The sequence below is a fragment of the Heptranchias perlo genome, chromosome 8 (assembly GCF_035084215.1).
Source record: "Heptranchias perlo isolate sHepPer1 chromosome 8, sHepPer1.hap1, whole genome shotgun sequence".
Taxonomy (NCBI): Eukaryota; Metazoa; Chordata; class Chondrichthyes; order Hexanchiformes; family Hexanchidae; genus Heptranchias; species Heptranchias perlo.
In genome coordinates, this window is record NC_090332.1 from 32,520,227 (window position 1) to 32,540,334 (window position 20,108).

The 20,108-nt window shown below is 41.6% G+C and overlaps 1 protein-coding gene across 1 annotated transcript in view; it reads left to right on the plus strand.

Annotated features, from left to right (window-relative positions):
• The window catches only part of LOC137324524 (tyrosine-protein phosphatase non-receptor type 14-like), a 260,760-nt gene that overhangs the window by 22,161 nt on the left and 218,491 nt on the right, over positions 1–20,108 (plus strand). Inside the window, exon 2 of the mRNA XM_067988918.1 lies at positions 19,604–19,693. The gene's annotated coding sequence lies outside the window, so the exon portion shown is untranslated. The remainder of the gene's footprint in view (positions 1–19,603; positions 19,694–20,108) is intronic.

Consider the following 20,108-nt stretch of genomic DNA (forward strand, 5'->3'; position numbering starts at 1 on the left):
TACCGTGGCAGGGTTGTGTGGTGTCGTGGATGCTGCTCTCCTGAAAGCTAGGTAATTTGCTGCGAACGATGGTCTGTTTGAGTTGGGTGGCTGTTTAAAGGCGAGTAGTGGAGGTGTGGGGATGGCCATAGCGAGGTGTTCGTCGTCATTGATGACATGTTGAAGGCTGCGGAGAACATGGCGTAGTTTCTCCGCTCCGGGGAAGTACTGGACGACAAAGGGTACTCTGTTGGTTGCGTCCCGTGTTAGTCTTCTGAGGAGGTCTACGCGATTTTTCGCTGTGGCCCGTTGGAACTGTCGATCGATGAGTCGAGCGTCATATCCCGTTCTTACCAGGGCGTCTTTCAGAGTCTGTAGGTGTCCATCGCGTTCCTCCTCGTCTGAGCAGACCCTGTGTATTCGCAGGGCCTGTCCATAGGGGATGGCCTCTTTGACGTGGTTAGGGTGGAAGCTGGAAAAGTGGAGCATCGTGAGGTTGTCCGTGGGCTTGCGGTAGAGTGAGGTGCTGAGGTGCCCGTCTTTGATGGAGATTCGTGTGTCCAAGAAAGAAACTGATTCTGAGGAGTAGTCCATGGTGAGCTTGATGGTGGGATGGAACTTGTTGATGTTATCGTGTAGTCTCTTTAGTGATTCCTCGCCGTGGATCCATAGAAAGAAAATGTCGTCGATGTATCTGGTGTATAGTGTTGGTTGGAGGTCCTGTGCAGTGAAGAAGTCCTGCTCGAACTTGTGCATGAAAATGTTGGCGTATTGGGGTGCGAATTTGGTCCCCATGGCTGTTCCGTGTGTTTGGGTAAAGAACTGGTTATCGAAGGTGAAGACGTTGTGATCCAGGATGAAGCGGATGAGTTGTAGGATGGTGTCTGGAGATTGGCTGTTGTTGGTGTTGAGTATTGATGCTGTCGCAGCGATGCCGTCATCGTGGGGGATACTGGTGTAGAGTGCCGAGACGTCCATCGTGGTAAGTGTTCCTGGTTCAACTGGTCCGTGGGTACTGAGTTTTTGTAGGAAGTCTGTAGTGTCGCGACAGAAGCTGGGGGTTCCCTGTACGATGGGTTTCAGGATGCCCTCGATGTATCCAGAGAGGTTCTCACACAGGGTTCCGTTGCCTGATACGATAGGACGTCCGGGTGTGTTGGCTTTGTGTATCTTTGGGAGGCAGTAGAAGTCTCCCACGTGGGGTGTACGTGGGATGAGAGTGCGTAGGTTGCTTTGAAGGTCTGGATCAAAGGTCTTGATCAGTTTGTTGAGCTGGTGGGTGTGTTCTTTGGTCGGATCTGCGGGTAACCGTCTGTCGTGTTCCTGGTTGTCCAGTTGTCGTTATGCTTCTTTGCAATAGTCCGTTCTGTTCTGTATGACGATGGCTCCTCCTTTGTCCGCTGGTTTGATGACGATGTTGCGGTTGGTCTTGAGAGCGTTGATGGCGTTGCGCTGTGCTCGGGTGACATTCTGGACTGTCTTCTGAGTGCGCCTGATGAATCTGGCATTGACGCATTTCCTGACAGCTTGGGCATACGTGTCAAGCTGAGGGCAGCGACCCTCCGGAGGAGTCCAGTGTGACTCTTTCCTCTTCGGTTGCTGTACCGCGGATCCCTCTGTCTGCTGTTCCGGATCGTTGATTGTCTCATTGGGTTCGCTGCTGAAATCTTGGGGTTTGTGGAAGTATTCCCGGAGCCTCATTCTCCTGATTAATTCCTCTGTGTCCGCCGCGAGACTAGTGGGGTCCATTTTGGTAGTGGGGCAGAAATTGAGCCCTCGGCTGAGAACTTCGATTTCGTCTGGTTGAAGGGTGTGGTCGGACAAATTGACGATAGACTTACCTGTGGTTGCAACCGTGGTACAACTGGGATCTTGGGTTCATGTCACGCTACACGTTACCCCACCAGCGAACAAATGTTATCTGTCTTTAATATAACGGGTCATTTGCTGTCTTTTCCATGTTTCTGCCTCTCTATCTCTGTTTTTTTTTTGGTGGTTTGTATATTCGGAGACCTTGTAGGTAACACCTGTCTGTCTGTACACTGATTGCCTTGGCAACAGGCAGTTAGAAAGAATGTCTGTAATCACCAGGTATTGTTCTGTGATTTATAAATGCGAGAGGTTCGAGGATTTCATTTCCACAGCATTCACCTGAGGAAGGAGGAAGCCTCCGAAAGCTTGTGAATTTCAAATAAAATTGCTGGACTATAACTTGGTGTTGTAAAACCCCTTAATACTTCCTCTCACTATGTTTATCTCATCCAATATTTCACACTCCTCCTCCTTAACTACAATCTCTGCATCGTCCCCCTCTTTTGTGAAGACAGATGCAAAGTATTCATTAAGAACCATACCCACGTCTTCCGCCTCCACACATAGGTTACCTTTTTAGTTTCTAAGATCCTCAGAGACTCCAGATTGTAAACCTATGAATTAGATGACGCAAAGCACTGGGCTTTCAAAAAAAATGAAGAAACCTTGTCAGCACTAAAAAAAAATGTTTTAAATGCTGCTTTGCAGCCTTTGCAGATGCGTGTTAAGAAAAACACATCATTTGATTTCTGCAGTTTATATGTTAGCTTTTCTGAGTTAGATTTGTTTTAAAATACCTTTTAACATTATTACATGGCTGGAATATGTAAAACAGAGTGTCAGGTATGCTGATAGGTTTCATAATCATTTGCAGAACAATCCTAAAGAAGAAATTGATCTGAAAAGGTAGTCTGCTGTTATGAATGTGTCTACAGAAGCTTTCTTACAGTATTTATTAATGGGATTTGGTGACTCTGAAAAAGGATTGAAGAACTGGTCTATGCGTGTGCCTTTTAATGAAGGTGGAGGTTCTTCTATATCCTGCCCCCCCTCCCTCCCATTTATTTTTATATTCCACCTTTCCTGAGAGCAATGACTCATACTGGGAAACAGTTCCATAGGTGGCACGCCTCTGGCCTAAGTGATCAGTGGTAATGTTTCAGCCTGGACAGTAACAGTCAGCACACTGTTCAAACAGGAGATTATCACAGCCAAGTTGTTCACTCTTCACCTGGCATCCATGTGCACATTTTTACCTGGGGTAACTGGACCATGATCAGGAACAGGAACTCTAATTCCCTCCCTCCTGCTCACTTCCCCAAGGCATACTGAAATCATTTGTAGCAGCCTCCACCATCTCAGTAAAGACAAAAGATCAAACATTCTGGTTTCTGTGGCTCAGCTCCCTGAATTATTAAATTTTGAATTTTGCAGCCCCAGTTCCCACACCATTCTCTGTCAAAGGCCTTTGCTGCACTAGGCGTTGCAAAAGAACAATATAGGCTTTCTTTTTCTCCTTCAAACAGACTTGTTCAGATTTTAACACGTATACTGTGTCTAACATGAGGCTTTATTTTTTCTTTTTTTTTCCTCAGAAGATTTCATGAAAGTCACTTTCTGAATGCTTGTTTTTGTTTTGCTTTGCATTCACTTTTTTGTTTCCTGTGCAGTAACATTTTAAGTAGAATTCTTAAATGATGTAAGGCCCCATTACTCTTCAAACCCCCCTCCCACATGCATGCAAACTTTGCCATTATACATACATTACATCGAATTACATATAATGTACAGCACAGAAACAGGCCATTCGGCCCAACAGGTCCATGCCGGTGTTTATGCTGCACATGAGCCTCCTCCCTCCCTACTTCATCTAACCCAATCAGCATATCCTTCTATTCCTTTCTCCCTCATGTGTTTATCTAGCTTCCCCTTAAATGGATCTATGTTAGTCACCTCAACTACTCCTTGTGGTAGCAAGTTCCACATTCCGACCACTCTCTGGGTAAAGAAGTTTCTCCTGAATTCCCCATTGGATATATTAGTGACTATCTTATATTTATGCCCCCTAGTTCTGGTCTCCCCCAAGTGGAAACATCTTCTTTATGTCTATCCTATCAAACCCTTTCATAATCTTAAAGACCTCTATCAGGTCACCCCTCAGTCTTTCCTTTCTAGAGAAAAGAGCCCAGTCGGCTCAATCTTTCCTGATAGGTATAATCTCAGTTCTGGTATCATCCTAGTAAATCTTTTTTGCACCTTCTCCAGTGTTTCTATATCCTTTTTATAATATGGAGACCAGAACTGTTCACAGTATCCCTAGTGTGGTCTAACCAAGGTTCTATACAAGTTTAACATAAACTTCTGTTTTTCAATTCTAACCCTCTAGAAATGAACCCCAGTGCTTGGTTTGCTTTTTTATTGCCTTAATAACCTGCACTGTTACTTTTACTGATTTGTGTATCTGTACCCCCAGATCCCTCTGCTCCTCTATCCCATTTAGACTGTTATTATCCAAGCAGTATGTGGCCCCCTTATTCTTCCTACCAAAATGTAATACCTCACACATACTTATATTGAAATTCATTTGCTAATTAAATGCCATTTCTGCAAGTTTATTAATGTCTTCCTATATTTTGCCGCAGTCCTCCTCAGTATTAACTATACCCCCAGTTTGGTGTCATTGCAAATTTTGAAATTGTACTTCCGATTCCCAAGTCCAAATCGTTTATGTAAATGGTGAACAACAGTGGTCCCAGCACCGATTCTTGTGGAACATCACTTCCCACCTTTTGCCAATCTGAGTAACCTTTAACCTGTACTCTTTTGTAACCAGCTTGCTATCCATTCTGCTACTTGTCCTCTGATTCAACATGCTCTGACCTTCGTCTACTATGCAGTACATTATCGAAAATCCAAATATATTACATCTACTGCACTGCCCTTGTCTACCCTTTCTGTTACTACTTCAAATAATTCAATAAGGTTGGTCAAGCGTGACCTACCCTTTTGAAATCCATGCTGACTATTCTTTATTATGTTTTGGTTTCTAGATTTTTTAAAATTACATTTTTAAGTAAGGATTCCATTATCTTTTCTACCACTAATGTTAAGCTAATTGGTCTATAGTTCCCTGGACTGGTTCTATCTCATCTTTTTAAATATAGGAATCACATTAGCTGTCTGGCACTATTTCCCTTTCTAATGAATGTTTATATATATGTAATAGTGCCTCAGCTATCTCTCCCCTAGTTTCTTTTGATTTGTGCGGATGCAGTCCATCTGGACCAGGGGTTTTATCCCCTCGAAGTTTGGTTAGTTTATCAATTATAGAGAGTCATAGAGTCATAGAGTTATACAGCACGGATAGAGGCCCTTCGGCCCATCGTGTCCGCGCCGGCCATCAGCCCTGTCTACTCTAATCCCATATTCCAGCATTTGGTCCGTAGCCTTGTATGCTATGGCATTTCAAGTGCTCATCCAAATGCTGCTTGAATGTTGTGAGGGTTCCTGCCTCCACAACCCTTTCAGGCAGTGAGTTCCAGACTCCAACCACCCTCTGGGTGAAAAAGTTCTTTCTCAAATCCCCTCTAAACCTCCCGCCTTTTACCTTGAATCTATGTCCCCTTGTTATAGTACCCTCAACGAAGGGAAAAAGCTCCTTAGTATCCATCCTATCTGTGCCCCTCATAATTTTGTACACCTCAATCATGTCCCCCCTCAGCCTCCTCTGCTCCAAGGAAAACAAACCCAATCTTCCCAGTCTCTCTTCATAGCTGAAGCGCTCCAGCCCTGGTAACATCCTGGTGAATCTCCTCTGCACCCTCTCCAAAGCGATCACATCCTTCCTGTAGTGTGGTGACCAGAACTGCACACAGTACTCCAGCTGTGGCCTAACCAGTGTTTTATACAGCTCCATCATAACCTCCTTGCTCTTATATTCTATGCCTCGGCTAATAAAGGCAAGTATCCCATATGCCTTCTTTACCACCTTATCTACCTGTTCCGCCGCCTTCAGGGATCTGTGAACTTGCACACCAAGATCCCTCTGACCCTCTGTCTTGCCTAGGGTCCTCCCATTCATTGTGTATTCCCTTGCCTTGTTAGTCCCTCCAAAGTGCATCACCTCGCACTTTTCCGGGTTAAATTCCATTTGCCACTGTTCCGCCCATCTGACCAACCCATCTATATCGTCCTGCAGACTGAGGCTATCCTCCTCGCTATTTACCACCCTACCAATTTTTGTATCATCAGCGAACTTACTGATCATACCTTTTACATTCATATCCAAGTCATTAATGTAGACTCCAAGTCATTAATGTAGACTCCAGCCGCGGCACGTGCACAGCCCCGCTTCGCACCCCAGCCCGACCTTTATCTCCCCCCTTTCTAACTTAAATGTCTTTAGATCTTCTTTGATAAAACGCCATTGTTTAGTATCTCTTCAAAACACACTTCTTTTATTTTGTTTTGAAATTACATTGTAAATTTTGAAAATATAAACTACAGATGAGCTGTTTAATCAAACCTTATTCAGCACAAAAAATAACTTTTCAAACTGTGGAATTCCAGTAAATGCTAAGCAGACTGGTACGTTTATGCTAGACACAGAGCTTTAATAGGGCCTGACATGGAATTTGTTGCATACTGTTTCGGGAAATCACCCTGTTGTACAGTAAGGCAGCTCCATTAGCCTGGTGGTAGAAATAAAACATAGCCATTATTCTTGCCTCCAACCTTCCTATTTACTTCACCAATACCATAAGTTTAAATTCCTAACGAATGTGCACAGAAAATGTGCTGTTTTTTTTCCCCCTTTACTCTCACCAGTAGAAAAATTGTAGACCAGCCAGGAAATGGAGCACAGATGGCCATTTTATAAGTTAGAAATATTATTTCTGTCTGCCTCCTTGATCATGAAGTTGGGAGGTCTGTAAAACAACAATCAGCAAATTCGAGAGTTTAACCGGGATTATAAGATCTCAGTAACATTTGAGGATTAATATAGAAGTGCAGGGAATTTCCTGGCAGTGTTATTGCTTGCTTCCAAGCTTCTGTAGCCACCTTCTCCAGTACATGATGTGTATTCCCTAATGTTAGAAACAAATTTATTTTTGTGTGTCTGTGATGAAACCTTGCTGGACTAAATAAATGAGATAGGAAGGATTTTGAATTATCCATATAGACCCAGGGAATGCTGAGTAATCAGTAGCATAGCAGTATGACTAGATTACTGTGCAATGAATAAGGTGGGGGGGGGAAGGGGGGAAGAACTGTGGGGTCATGGTACTTTGCGCCTTTTTTCTTCTGGGAATTGTCAAATAAAGTGTGCCTGAGGCATGTTTATGCAGCTGTTTGCGTGCCCAGTTGACCTGAGGTAGTAACCAGTTTGTGGTGGTTCCTCAGTGAAAGAAGCATGCCTTACTTTACCAACCCCAAAAATGAGGGATGGACTGCACTTTGTAATTGTCTGATTTAGATGCTAGATCAGCAGCATATTCCTGTACTTCTACTCTCGCCGTGTGGATCAAAGATATGGAGGTACATTTCAACGTTATACGCTTAAGTGAGCTGCTATTTACAGCATTCCAGCTTCCTGACACATGGCAGGTTGTTTGAGAAAATGCACAGTATCACATGACGGGGATGAACCCTACTGCCAGCCACAGCTGAGTCAACCATTGCACAGGACTATTTCAAACCTCTACTGAGTGGTGCATGCACTGCATTGTTCACATAGCCTAGTAGTGATGTAGAACAACAACATCAACGGCTTGGATTTATATAGTGCCCTTTAACGTAGTAAAATATCCCAAGGCGCTTAACAGGAGCGTAATCAGATAAAAATTGACACCGAGCCAAAGAAGGAGACATTGGGACAGGTGAGGGAAGCAGGATTAATGACCGCACATTATCATTGTCCAATTCAAAAGGTTTGAATTAAAATTATTTTTTAACAGTGTGACTGTACCTTTTTATGGTTGATGAGGAAGAAGTTAGATACTGGGTCCAAATATGGAATAATAAACTTAAAAGGGAAAAAGCTGATTTTCTTTCTCTCTCTCTCTCTCTCTCTCTTTCCCTCTCTCTCTCCCTCTCCCTGTCTCACACACACACTTGTAAGAAATTAAAATACTGGCATATCTCTTGTGTTGGTTAGGAGCTAATAGTCATAACTAAGAAATAGCTCTTCTAATAGCATGCTTTTAACTTTCCTAAAACTCATATTTAGCTTATTTCCTTCTTTTTCTCTGGGTCACTCCCCTCTTTTTTCCTCTTTTTCTCACTCTTTCTTCCCCTTTGTTTTTCTTTCATTATTCAGTATGCTCAACTCTAGCGCTTTGTTACGCTATTTTTTTTAACCATATCAATATCCCTTTCCCTGGTAACTTCAAATTACAGTATTTCATGTTCTAAAAGCATAGCTGGGAGGTACTTTTAAAATACATCAGTAGTTCACGACCTGACATACCTGCCCTCGTTCTTTGTTGTTTTTCATTTGTCACATTAAATAGTTCAAAGTAACAGTAAGTACTGCCTGGCAAGATTGCTTTACCACGCTAAATTGTCTTGGCTCATTTTTACAAAAGGTAATTACACAAAAATGTAATGGAATCATTTTATGCTTGGTAAATGGGGTGCTGATGGGATCACAAATAGCAGTTTCTTTATAACATACTGCTTAGCTTTTTCAATGCTAATTTCTTTCGGAGCTTTAAGTTCAGGTTGCATGGACTGTACAATAATAGGATTCTTATTTAAACCAGGAAAGTGTTTGGAAAGCCTTTTCTTTGTTTGCAAGCACACACAAGATGTAAGCAGCATCATATTTGCATACTATAGTGGTAACAAAATAATGCCCAGCTCTCCTCATTTTTTAAACACTATTGAAGGCAACCCCTTTAACTCTGTCAGACACACTGTCAACTGGGGTCATGTTTTGTAACTCTTCTCTAAGCAAATTTTTTTTTGTAGCCCAGTTGTTTCCCTTCCGCCTAGGATAAGCAACCTCGGTGTACTGTCCCTTCCCTTTTATTTTTAAAGTCAGATGCTGGTGGTGATGAACTTCACTGTGGAATGCAGACAGCCTGTTGCTGTATTAGTGGAAATGCGGGAACCGGCTCCTCGCATTTATTTCCATAATCCATTCTTAGACCTATGTCTTTGTAGGTCTGTGATATCATCAGTTCCCCAATCATGGGACATTTCTACTATGGAGTGTAGCTGACGGGAGGCAGAGCTACATGAAGAGCTACAAGCACTTCTGACCAAATCATTAATGACAAATGGTATAAATTCAGAAAAGACATGGATCCATAAAATAAAATGATGCACTAAAATTTCCTGTCTCGAAAATGTTGTTAAAGATTGATGTGTTTTGCAGTTTAAATATCCTTATGTAAATCGTGCCTATATCTGCACAATTTAGGATATATAGTGGAATATTTAGTTTGACCAAAAGTGAGCAATATAATCTAGCAATCAAATTTTAAAGCATAGAAACAGTAACTTGGAGTACTCTATGCAATTCGGGTGTCAGACTTTAGGAAGTGGGTTGGCGTTGGTGTAATGGCAACATGCAACCCTTTGACACTCTGTTGTGCTGCGCATTCAATTGGCAAGCCCAGGTTGATGGAAAAGTAGGAAAAAGTCAGAGCAAGATACTCGAGGCCTTCAACTCAGCCATTCTTTCAGACGCACCAAGTAAATTTCCTGGAAGGTAGGAAAGATCAGGGCGATATACCTTTTACAGCCTTCTACAAATTCTGTAGGAAGAAAGGGGCTAGGACTTACTGGAGTATAAATAGAAACATGCAAAAATGTTAAAAGGGGGGAAATCAAAGGCAAAGAGAGACCATTTAAAAAAAAATAGCTGCAGATATAAAACTTAACAGTAAGAAATTGTTTCATTACTTCTACAGTAATGTGGATAGTCGGAAGTAGTGAGAAACATTAAAGATGCAAATAGGTTCGAACTGAAGATAAGCACAAGGTATTAAACATTCTGAAAGATTACTTCCTCTGTATTCAAATGGAAAATTATGACCAACATGTCTTCCCCAAACACAGATAACCTAAGTAAAATTATGACTTCAGCATATATGAGGTGGAAGTCCTTTACTCACTAAAAAGGCTCAAAACAAGATTTGTGATGTGTTGGCAATCATTATGAAGAAATCGCTAAACACTCGGAAGGTACTGGAAAGGTATGGTGAAAACAGGCTAATGTGGTGTCCATATTCAAAAAGGGTGACAAATTAAACACGAGCAACAGCAGACCCATTAGCCTTGCTTTAGTCCCATTTAAAATAATGGAACTGATTATCAGGATCAGACTTGAGGATTATCTGTGCAGTGACAGCAGTCAACATGCCCGACTAGCCTCCGTGAATTCTTTGAGGAACTGACACCCCAAGTGCACTGTGGTAAATCCAGTGGTACTTGACAAAGTTCAGTACGACATGCAATCAAGTAAGCTCGAAGCTGTAGTTTTCAAGGAAAATCTTAGATAAAGACAAGAAATTGGCTGAAGGGTAGAAAACAATGGGTACTTGTTATAAGAGTTATGTCAGCATGGGGAGAAGTGCTGAGTGGAGTCCCCTAGGGATTGGTGCTCGGACTACTCCTGTTTCTAATTTACAGTAATGACTTACACAAAAACCCAATGAAAATTGGTCAGATTTGCAGATGATACCAAACCAGGAGGGGCAGTGGAATCAGAAGAGGCAGCTCAGAAATTACAGATTGAGTAGGGCAATATATATAAGTGGGCAGAGCAATAGCAGATGAAATTGGTGTAAAATGTTTCACAGAGGATGTTAAAATGAGAGTCACCTGTACTTCATGAATGGTGTTGAAATAGTTAAGAAAGAAGTTAAAGCAGACCTAGGAGTCTTAGCAGGCTTGATGCTCAGCGTGTCCAATCAATATAGAACAGGAAATCAACAAAGCCAATAGAATGTTGAACATGGCGAAAACTGAAAAGTAGAAGTCAGAGAAAGTCATGATCAAACTCCTTAAATGTGCCAAGTAAATGCAAGTTGTTGTTGTTGAAAGGGCCCCTAGGACTTATGGAGGCTCATGGCTTCGACAAAGGGATTGCCTTTTCTTTAATAAATTTTACAGGCTCCAAAGTTGAGCTGGCTGCACCTCAGCACTTGGTATTAACTCTTTCTCAATGATGTATGTTGATATTTTCAACCTCCTTTTTAAAAAAAAATGTCTCATAGGGTTGGGTTCTGAACTATGATTGGGATATTCTAGAAAAAAATCTGAATTTTGTCTCTATTCAGACAATAAACAAATATGTAGTTGTCTGCTTTCTTGCTGCCTGTTAAACATGGGAGGCAGGCACTCAAATATCCTTGATATCTGGACAGACATGAGATGAAATCCTGAGCGACTGTCGTTCCTTCATCACCCTTGTGGCCTCTGTCATCTCTGCAAAGTAAGGCTAGCAGCAAGGACAAAATCAGAAAATTTGTAATGGAGCACCTGGAGGCTGTAGCCCATTCAGCATTCCTGAGGGAAGAAGGAATTGAATTTGTGGAGCTTGTGTGGGATTTACTATATCACTTTGAACTGCTAAGCCATTCTTCTGCAATTGATGGTCTCTTGGCTACCAGAAGTGGATATAATTATCTATCTCAGCACAAGCTATTGTGTTTTGATTTTCTTGCCAATGTATTTTTTTTCTCTCAGATTTATTTTTGGTGAACACTTGCACTTATTGAAGTAAGAGTGCGGTGATATGATGTGGTGTTAGCCTGGACTCATTGGTACCACTTTCACTTCCAAGTCCCACGGCAGAGCCCCACTCCAGAGACATGAGTACATAATCTAGACTGGCATTTCAGTGCATCAATGAGGGAGTGCTGTACTATCGGAGGTGCTGTTTTTCGGATAAGATGTTAAACCTCTTGGGTGGATGCAAGAGATCTCATGGCATGATTTGAAGATCATCAGGGGAGTTTTCCCGGTGTCCTGTCCAACATTTTTGTCTCAACCAATGCCACTAAAACAGATTCTGTGTGTTAATTGCATCTATGTGATTTATATCAATTAGTACTAATTGTATTCAGGTGGTGCGTATCAATTGGGCACTCTCGTGTATCCATTTACATGAGAGCTTATCTAGGGAGTGCACAGTGGGTAATGTGGATCTCTGTGAATAAAGGCTTGGAAGCAACTGAAGACCAGGATCTGGTATTCTATCCTTCACCACCTGGCTATATAATTTATTACACTCTGGTCTTTGATATCATAGTTGTTTGTGGGATCTTGCTGTGTGCAAATTGGCTGTCACATTTGCCAACATTATGACAGTGACTATATTTCAAAAGTACTTCATTTGTTGTGAAGCACTTTGGGACATCCTGTAGATGTGCTATTTAAATGCAAGTTCTTTTATCTACTTGTTAACATCCAGCACCTCTGGGCAGGCACAGTTATTGCCACATGTAGAGCAAAGTCATCTATACCCCAGCAAAGTACCTTAAGCCTACCTTTAGAAGCGGACAGCTACTGTACAAGTGGTGATTTTTCTTTGTACTTTCCAACACCAACCATTTTTAAAGCCTCTCTGAGTATGATTGCCAATTTTTGCTGTGTTCCTGTATCCTCCAGGGACCAAACATTTGCATTTACAGCCCACAGAGAAGAAGAACCTTTCTTTGCAGCACTCTGGACTGAATTCAAACCCAGATCTCAGAAGAGAAAGGACTGTGTATTAATATGCTGCACTACCATGTCCATAGGATAAGATTGTGATTTAAAAAAATAAAATATGGAGACAGTTTGTGATATCTCAATATCAACCTGCTGATTTGGACAAGTAATGTTTACAGGCATAGTGAAACTATATCGCAGTCATTTTGCCAAGATGGCAATGCCCCTTTAAAAGGTCTCTGGGAAGAAACTGGATTTGGATCTAGCTTGGGGAAATTTGCTGTAAATTTCAGCATATTTCCTGTCAATCAAAAGGTGTTTTTTTTTGTTTGGTGGGGGGGTTCCTAAAATTTTACTCATGACTTTGGCTTAACTTAAATCCGACTTTTTATTTGCATGAAACAACAGTTGAGAAAGTTCAGATACTGTCGATCCAAACTAGACTGTTAAAGTGGATGGCGCTTCAGTTTAACTGCTGAGGAAAAGCAATGCTTGCTTCTAAATCTGGACCGCAGGATCAGAATTTAGATTGGCTGTCATAAATTATAATTACGTTAGTGCATATGAAGAAATGAGGTAGCAAGTGCGGCTTCACTCAGTAGCAGTTTTTCCCTGTTGACTGAGATGGAAGATTGAGTTGCACTATTTAGCACATTATTATTCTTAATAATGTGCTTATTATGCACAATCCTAATCTACAGAGAATCATAGGGGCCGTCTTATCTGTGTATTTAAAGAAGTGTATAATGCTTTTGGAGACTGAATTAACTGAATAGCTTTATTGTGTGGTTAGGCATGATTTACCAAGTGATGTGACTGGAAATCAAACCCATGTCTGGTTTATGTAACTGGCTAGACGTTACCAATTAAAGGCATAGTTAAAGTAGTTATAATACAGGGTTTCCTAAACCCCAGGCTGGGAAAATTGTCTTGCCCAGCACGTTGTGACAAATAGATGTACTACCCAAACTGTTGACCCTTATCCTGCAGCTTACACTGGATCATATGGTTAACATACTAACAGTAATCCCTGTGGAACAAATGTCTAGATGCTAAACATGGTCTACGCTGTAATGCTGTGTGTATAAAATACATATATTTATGAATCCTACGCAATAAAATTCTTGATTGCTGTTCATATTCAACTTTGTGTGAATGTGGCTGTTTTAAACTTCACTTGCAGGCTACTTTTAACTATTACAAATGGTAGGTTTAAGTAGCTTAATTTAAGCAATTGTGATTTGCTTGTTGGAAGTATACATCCCATCGTTAAAAATCCATAATGAAATTTCTGTGCATAAGCCTTTGGAGCAAAGGATGGATAATTCAGCCATGCATTGATATGCTTCACCTGTTTTGATTCAAAGGAAATTTAAAACCAGTGGATTTGGGTTCAGAGTGAAAATAACCGATGTATATTTTGACTATTTGGAAGTCAGGTGACTATCTGAGCATCCACAGAAAGAAGTACTGGTCCAATGATAGCGCATACCAAAAATTGGGGAACCAAGGGGTAAATGAGAGGTAGGAACTTACAACAATTACTATCACTGGAGAAAAATTACTGGACAAACTAATGGGACTAAAAGCTGACAAATCCCCTGGACCTGATGGTCTACATTCTAGGGTTCTAAAAGAGGTAGCTGCAGAGATAGTGAATGCATTGGTTATGATCTTCCAAAATTCTGTAGATTCTGGAACGGTCCCAGTGGACTGGAAGGTAGCAAATGTTACCCCGCTAGTCATAGAATCATAGAAGTTTACAACATGGAAACAGGCCCTTCGGCCCAACATGTCCATGTCGCCCAGTTTATACCACTAAGCTAGTCCCAGTTGCCTGCACTTGGCCCATATCCCTCTATACCCATCTTACCCATGTAACTGTCCAAATGCTTTTTTTTATTCAAGAATGGAGGGAGAGAGAAAACAGGGAACTACAGGCCAGTTAGCCTGACATCAGTCGTCAGGAAAATGCTGGAATCCATTATTAAGGAGGTGGTAACAGGGCACTTAGAAAATCATAATATGATTAGGCAGAATCAACTTGGTTTTATGAAAGGGAAATTGTGTTTGACAAATTTATTTAGAGTTTTTTGAGGATGTAACTGGCAGGGTAGATAAAGGGGAACCAGTGGATGTAGTATATTTGGATTTTCAAAAGGCATTCGATAAGGTGCCACATAAAAGATTGTTATACAAGGTAAGGGCTCATAGGGTTGGGGGTAATATATTAGCATGGATAGAGGATTGGTTAAAGGACAGAAAACAGAGAGCAGGGATAAACGGGTCATTCTCAGGTTGGCAGGCTGTAACTAATGGGGTGCTGCAAGAATTGGTGCTTGGGCCTCAGCTATTTACAATCTATATTAATGACTTAGATGAAGGGACCGAATGTAATGTATCCAAGTTTGCTGGTGATACAGAGCTAGGTGGGAAAGTAAGCTGTGAGGAGGACACAAAGATTCTGCAAAGGGATATAGGCAGGTTAAGTGAGTGGGCAAAAAGGTTGCAGGTGGAGTATAATGTGAGGTTATTCACTTTGGTAGGAAGAATAGAAAAACAGAATGTTTTTTAAATGGTGAGAAACTATTAAATGTTGGTGTTCAGAGGGACTTGGGTGTCCTTGTACAAGAAATACAAAAAGTTACTATGCAGGTACAGCAGGCGATTAGGAAAGCAAATGGCATGTTGGCCTTTATTGCAAGGGGGTTGGAGTACAAGTGTAAGGAAGCCTTACTACAGTTGTACAGGGCTTTAGTGAGATCTCACCTGGAGTAGTGTGTACAGTTTTGGTCTCCTTATCTAAAGAAGGATATACTTGCCTTGGAGGTGCTGCAACGAACATCCACTAGATTAATTCCTGGGATGAGAGAATTGTCCTATGAAAAGGGGTTGAGTAGAATGGGCCTATACTCTGTGGAGTTTAGAAGAATGAGAGGTGATCTCATTGAAGCATATAAGTTTATGAGGGGGCTTGACAGGGTAGATGCTGAGAGATTGTTTCCCCTGGCTAGAGAGTCTAGAACTCGGGGCATAGTCGCAGGATAAAGGGACAGCCATTCAAGACTGAGATGAGGAGGAATTTTTTCATGCAGAGGGTTGTGAATCTTTGGAATTCCCTACTCTAGAGCGCTGCGGATGCTGAGTCATTGGATATATTCAAGGCTGAGATGGATAGATTTTTGGACTCTAGGGGAATCAAGGGATATGGGGATCGGGCAGGAAAATAGAGTTGAGTACGAAGATCAGCCATGATCTGATTGAATGGCAGAGCAAGCTCGAGGGGCCGTATGGCCGACTCCTGCTCCTATTTCCCATGTTCTTATGCAATGGAGCATTGGAACTCATGTTTCTCTTATGCTTAAAGGATCAGTCTCCGTTTCCAAATCTGCTGCAGTCTTATTTACTGAGGCCAGGTTAGTTACACAAGCCTTCTGCTTTTTTTTTTAGCTTTCTAGGATAGATATGGGGTCTTGGTAAAGTACCATGTTATGTAGGTGCCATGCAATCACAGTTCATTTTTAGTACTGGGTTTCAGCGCATGACAGCACAACATTGGTCCTAAAAGTTGGGGTATCAAAGAGTGACTCTTTTTGGTTTATCCCCTTATTCCGAAAGGCAATCATCATTAATAGGATATAACTTCATGCCTTCCAGTACCTTGGTCAAGTGTTAATTCTTTGTGTGTAAACCTACGTGGAGAATGTCAGCAGGTAATTAATGTCTGGAGGACATCTTAACCAAGCCCAATTTCATCATCAAAATCATCAAATGTCTTATCGCACTAATCTGAAAGATCGCTGGAGATGAATCAGAAAAGCTGAATTCTGTACCACAGTGACACTGAGGCTAATTGTATTGCTCCCCAGCTCAGATCAGCTAAGTTGGTATTGATCAGAGATGGAAACTGTGATTCTCCTAGGTTTTTTTGATTCAGTACCACACTATTTAGTATATTTATCCAGAGTTAACCAATCTGCTGCCCGTATCCTAACTCACACCAAGTCCCATTCTCCCATCACCCCTGTGCTCGCTGACTTACATTGGCTCCTAGTTTGGGAACGCCTCAATTTTAAAATTCTCATCCTTGTTTTCAAATCCCTCCATGGTCTTGCTCCTCCCTATCTCTGTAACCTCCTCCAGTCCCACAACCCTCCCAGATCTCTGCGCTCCTCCAATTTTTGCCTCTTGCGCATCCCGATTTTAATTATGCCACCATTGGCGGCCATTCCTTCAGCTGCCTTGGCCCTAAGCTCTAGAATTCCCTCCCTAAACCTCTCCGCCTTTCTCTCCTCCTTTAAGACCTACCTCTTTGACCAAGCTTTTGGTCACCTGTCCTAAAACCTCCTTATGTGGCTCGGTGTCAAATTTTGTTTGATAATCGCTTATGTGAAGTAACTTGGGAAATGTTACTACGTTAAAGGTGCTATACAAATGCAAGTTGTTATTGAAGGAATGAGTGATAAAGCTGCTTTTACATTATGTGAGACTCGTGGAAGTACGTCCACTTCCCAAAGTATAGGTCTTGTGCAGCCAGCTACAAGTCAACTGTCAGGACTCCTTAAGACTTACTGCCAGGAAAACCCACTTTTGGTGGGCCACTGGTCTTAGCAAGTCCTGATAGTTTTACATTGAGTTTGCAGCTCGCTGCTTGAGACCCTTACTTTGGAAATTGGCTGCACTATTGCAGTGCAAGGGTTGCTAAAGTGGCCATTCTTCATAACTAAGGATTCGTGGTGAATATTGGCAGGCTATTCAACCATAGTCATCATCACAGTCAAACCAATCGTCCTTATCCAAGTCCACACACACACATTTTCCGGCATAGATTAAAAAAAGAGACTGAGAAAACTCAAAGCCATTAGTCCTGCTTCAGTTGTTGGTAAATTACTAGACCCTATAATTACTAAGCACTTGGAGAAGCATCAGGGTTAATCAGCATTGATTTCTAAAAGGCACGTAGTGTGTGACCAATCTTATAGAATTCTTAAAGGAGGGTCGATGAGGGTAGTGCATTTGATGTAGCCTACATAGATTTTAGCAAGGCTTTTGACAAGGTCCCACGTGGCAGAGTGGTCAAAAAAATACAAGCCCATGGGATCCAAGGGAGAGTGGCAGGTTAGATCCAAAATTGGCTCAGTGGATGGAAGCAAAGGGTAATGGTCGATGGGTGTTTTTGTGACTGGAAGGCTGTTTCCAGTGGGGTTCTGCAGGGCTCAGTACTAGGTCCCTTGCTTTTTGTGATATATGTTAATGATTTGGACTTTAATATAGAGGGCATGATTAAGAGGTTTGCAGATGATACAAAAATTGGTCATGTGGTTGATAGTGAGGAGGAAAGCTGTAGATTGCAGGAAGATATCAATGGATTGGTCAGGTAGGCAGAAAAGTGGCAAATAGAATTCAATCCAGAGAAGTGTGAGGTAATGCATTTGGGGAGGGCAAACAAGGCAAGGGAGTATACAATAAATGGGAGGATACTGAAAGGTGTAGAGGAAGTGAGGGACCTTGGAGTGCATGTCCACAGATTCCTGAAGGTAGCAGAACAGGTGGATAAGGTGGTTAAGAAGGCATTTTGAATACTTTCCTTTTATTAGCCGAGGCATAAAATATAAGAGCAGAGAGGTTATGCTGGAACTGTATAAAACACTGGTTAGGCCACAGCTTGAATACTATGTACAGTTCTGGTCACCACATTACAGGAAGGATGTTATTGCACTAGAGAGGGTACAGAGGAGATTTACAAGGATGTCGCCAGGCCTGGAGAATTTTAGCTATGAGGAAAGATTGGATAAACTGGGGTTGTTTTCTTTGGAACGGAGGAGGCTGAAGGGTGATTTAATTGAGATGTACAAAATTATGAGGGACCTTGATGGAGTGGATAGGAAGGACCTATTTCCCTTAGCAGAGAGGACAATAACCAGGGGGCATAGATGTAAAGTGATTGGTAGAAGAATTAGAGTGGAGCTGAAGAGAAATTTTTTCACCCAGAGGGTGATGGGGGTCTGGAACTCACTGCCTGAAAGGGTGGTAGAGGCAGAAATCCTCATCTCATTTAAAAAGTACCTGGATGTGCACCTGAAGTGCTGTGACCTACAAGGCTACGGACCAAGTGCTGGAAAATGGGATTAGACTGGGTGGCTCATTTTCAGCCGGCGCGGACACGATGGGCCCAATGTCCTCCTTCTGTGCTGTAAATTTTCTATGATTCTATGAAGCACAGGTTCACTATGATGTTACCAAGGATGAGCAGTTACAGCCACAAAGAGAGATTTAAGAAGTTGGGGATTTTTTTCACTGGAGGTTGAGGGTGGCCTGATTGAGATCTTCAAGACTATGAAAGATTACAATAGAATAAATAGTGTAGTGAGATGGGTTAATAATTGGGCACAAATTTACAGTGGCCATAAAACGTGTTAAAGGGGCAGTTAAAAAGAATTCTTTGCACAAATTCGTCCAAATGAGTACTTTCAAAAGTAAGTTAGATAGATGCTTGAAAAGAGGAACATTGAAGAGTATAGGGAGTAAGAAGGAGAATGGAATTAGATTAGGTGGCACATAGAGAAAAACACCGGCACAGACTTGATAGGCTGAATGGCCAGTTTCTTTGCTATAACATTCGAGGATTCTAAAGCGGAAAACATCTTTTATTTATATAGCTTGTTTCATATCCCTCAGGATATCCCCAAATGCTTCATAGCAAATTAATTGCTTTTGATCTGTAGGCATCGTGCAATTATTATGTGGGATTCTAGGGGCAAGAACCCTGGTTGATTTTTTTTTCCCCCCCTCTCTCCTACTGAGCCCATGCACATTGAGGCCAATTATAGCACTTGGGTAACATCATCTAACTCAGTACCGATCAGGGATTGAACCTGGCGACCTGGTTCATACTATACCAGGCATTGCCTTTACTCACTGTGCCATCAGTGGAATTGTGAGTAGTTTTTTCAACTACTGGAAAGTCATCTCTTGGCCTTACTGTCCATTTAAATTAGATATTTACTTTTTTGTGTCCCAGTTTTTAAAGCTGCTCCTAAAATTGTGTTAAAAAAAACCCCAGAAATGAATGTAATTGACTGTGATTGTTAAGGTCTGCAATGTTTTACTGTCTGCTTTTACAGCCTGTGTTCTGTATTTTCAACAGCAGCTGTAGAAGTCCTGAGTAGACTCGATTCAAACCAGACAGCACTCCTGGATTTCTTTTTCTGCCTGCCTCTCTGGGTACAGTTCCAAGGTTTGCCAAATTGTTTTGATGTTCTTACAGATTTCATGGGATTTTTTTGTGTTTCATCAGCCAAAGATTTTGTCTGGCGCTTCCAGTAGTTGACTACACTGTAATTGACCTTGCCAACATGCTTTCAACCCAAATAATAGGAAGCTGTTTTCTATCCCTCCCTATAACCACCATTTTACATGTTGTAAAGTATGACCATTGTCATTTGAAGAATGATTTCATGCATCAGCATAGCCCAATAAATGTCATGTATAAGGCTGCTTTATGAGGGAAAACATCTGTAAACACAAAATGTAATTTGCTTATGGGGAGTATTTACTTGATGGGGAACGAGCATTGAAACATTCACGTGCATTAAGAACCAAATATGTGGTGTGCTCTGAACTCTTACACCATTCACTGATACTTCATGGCT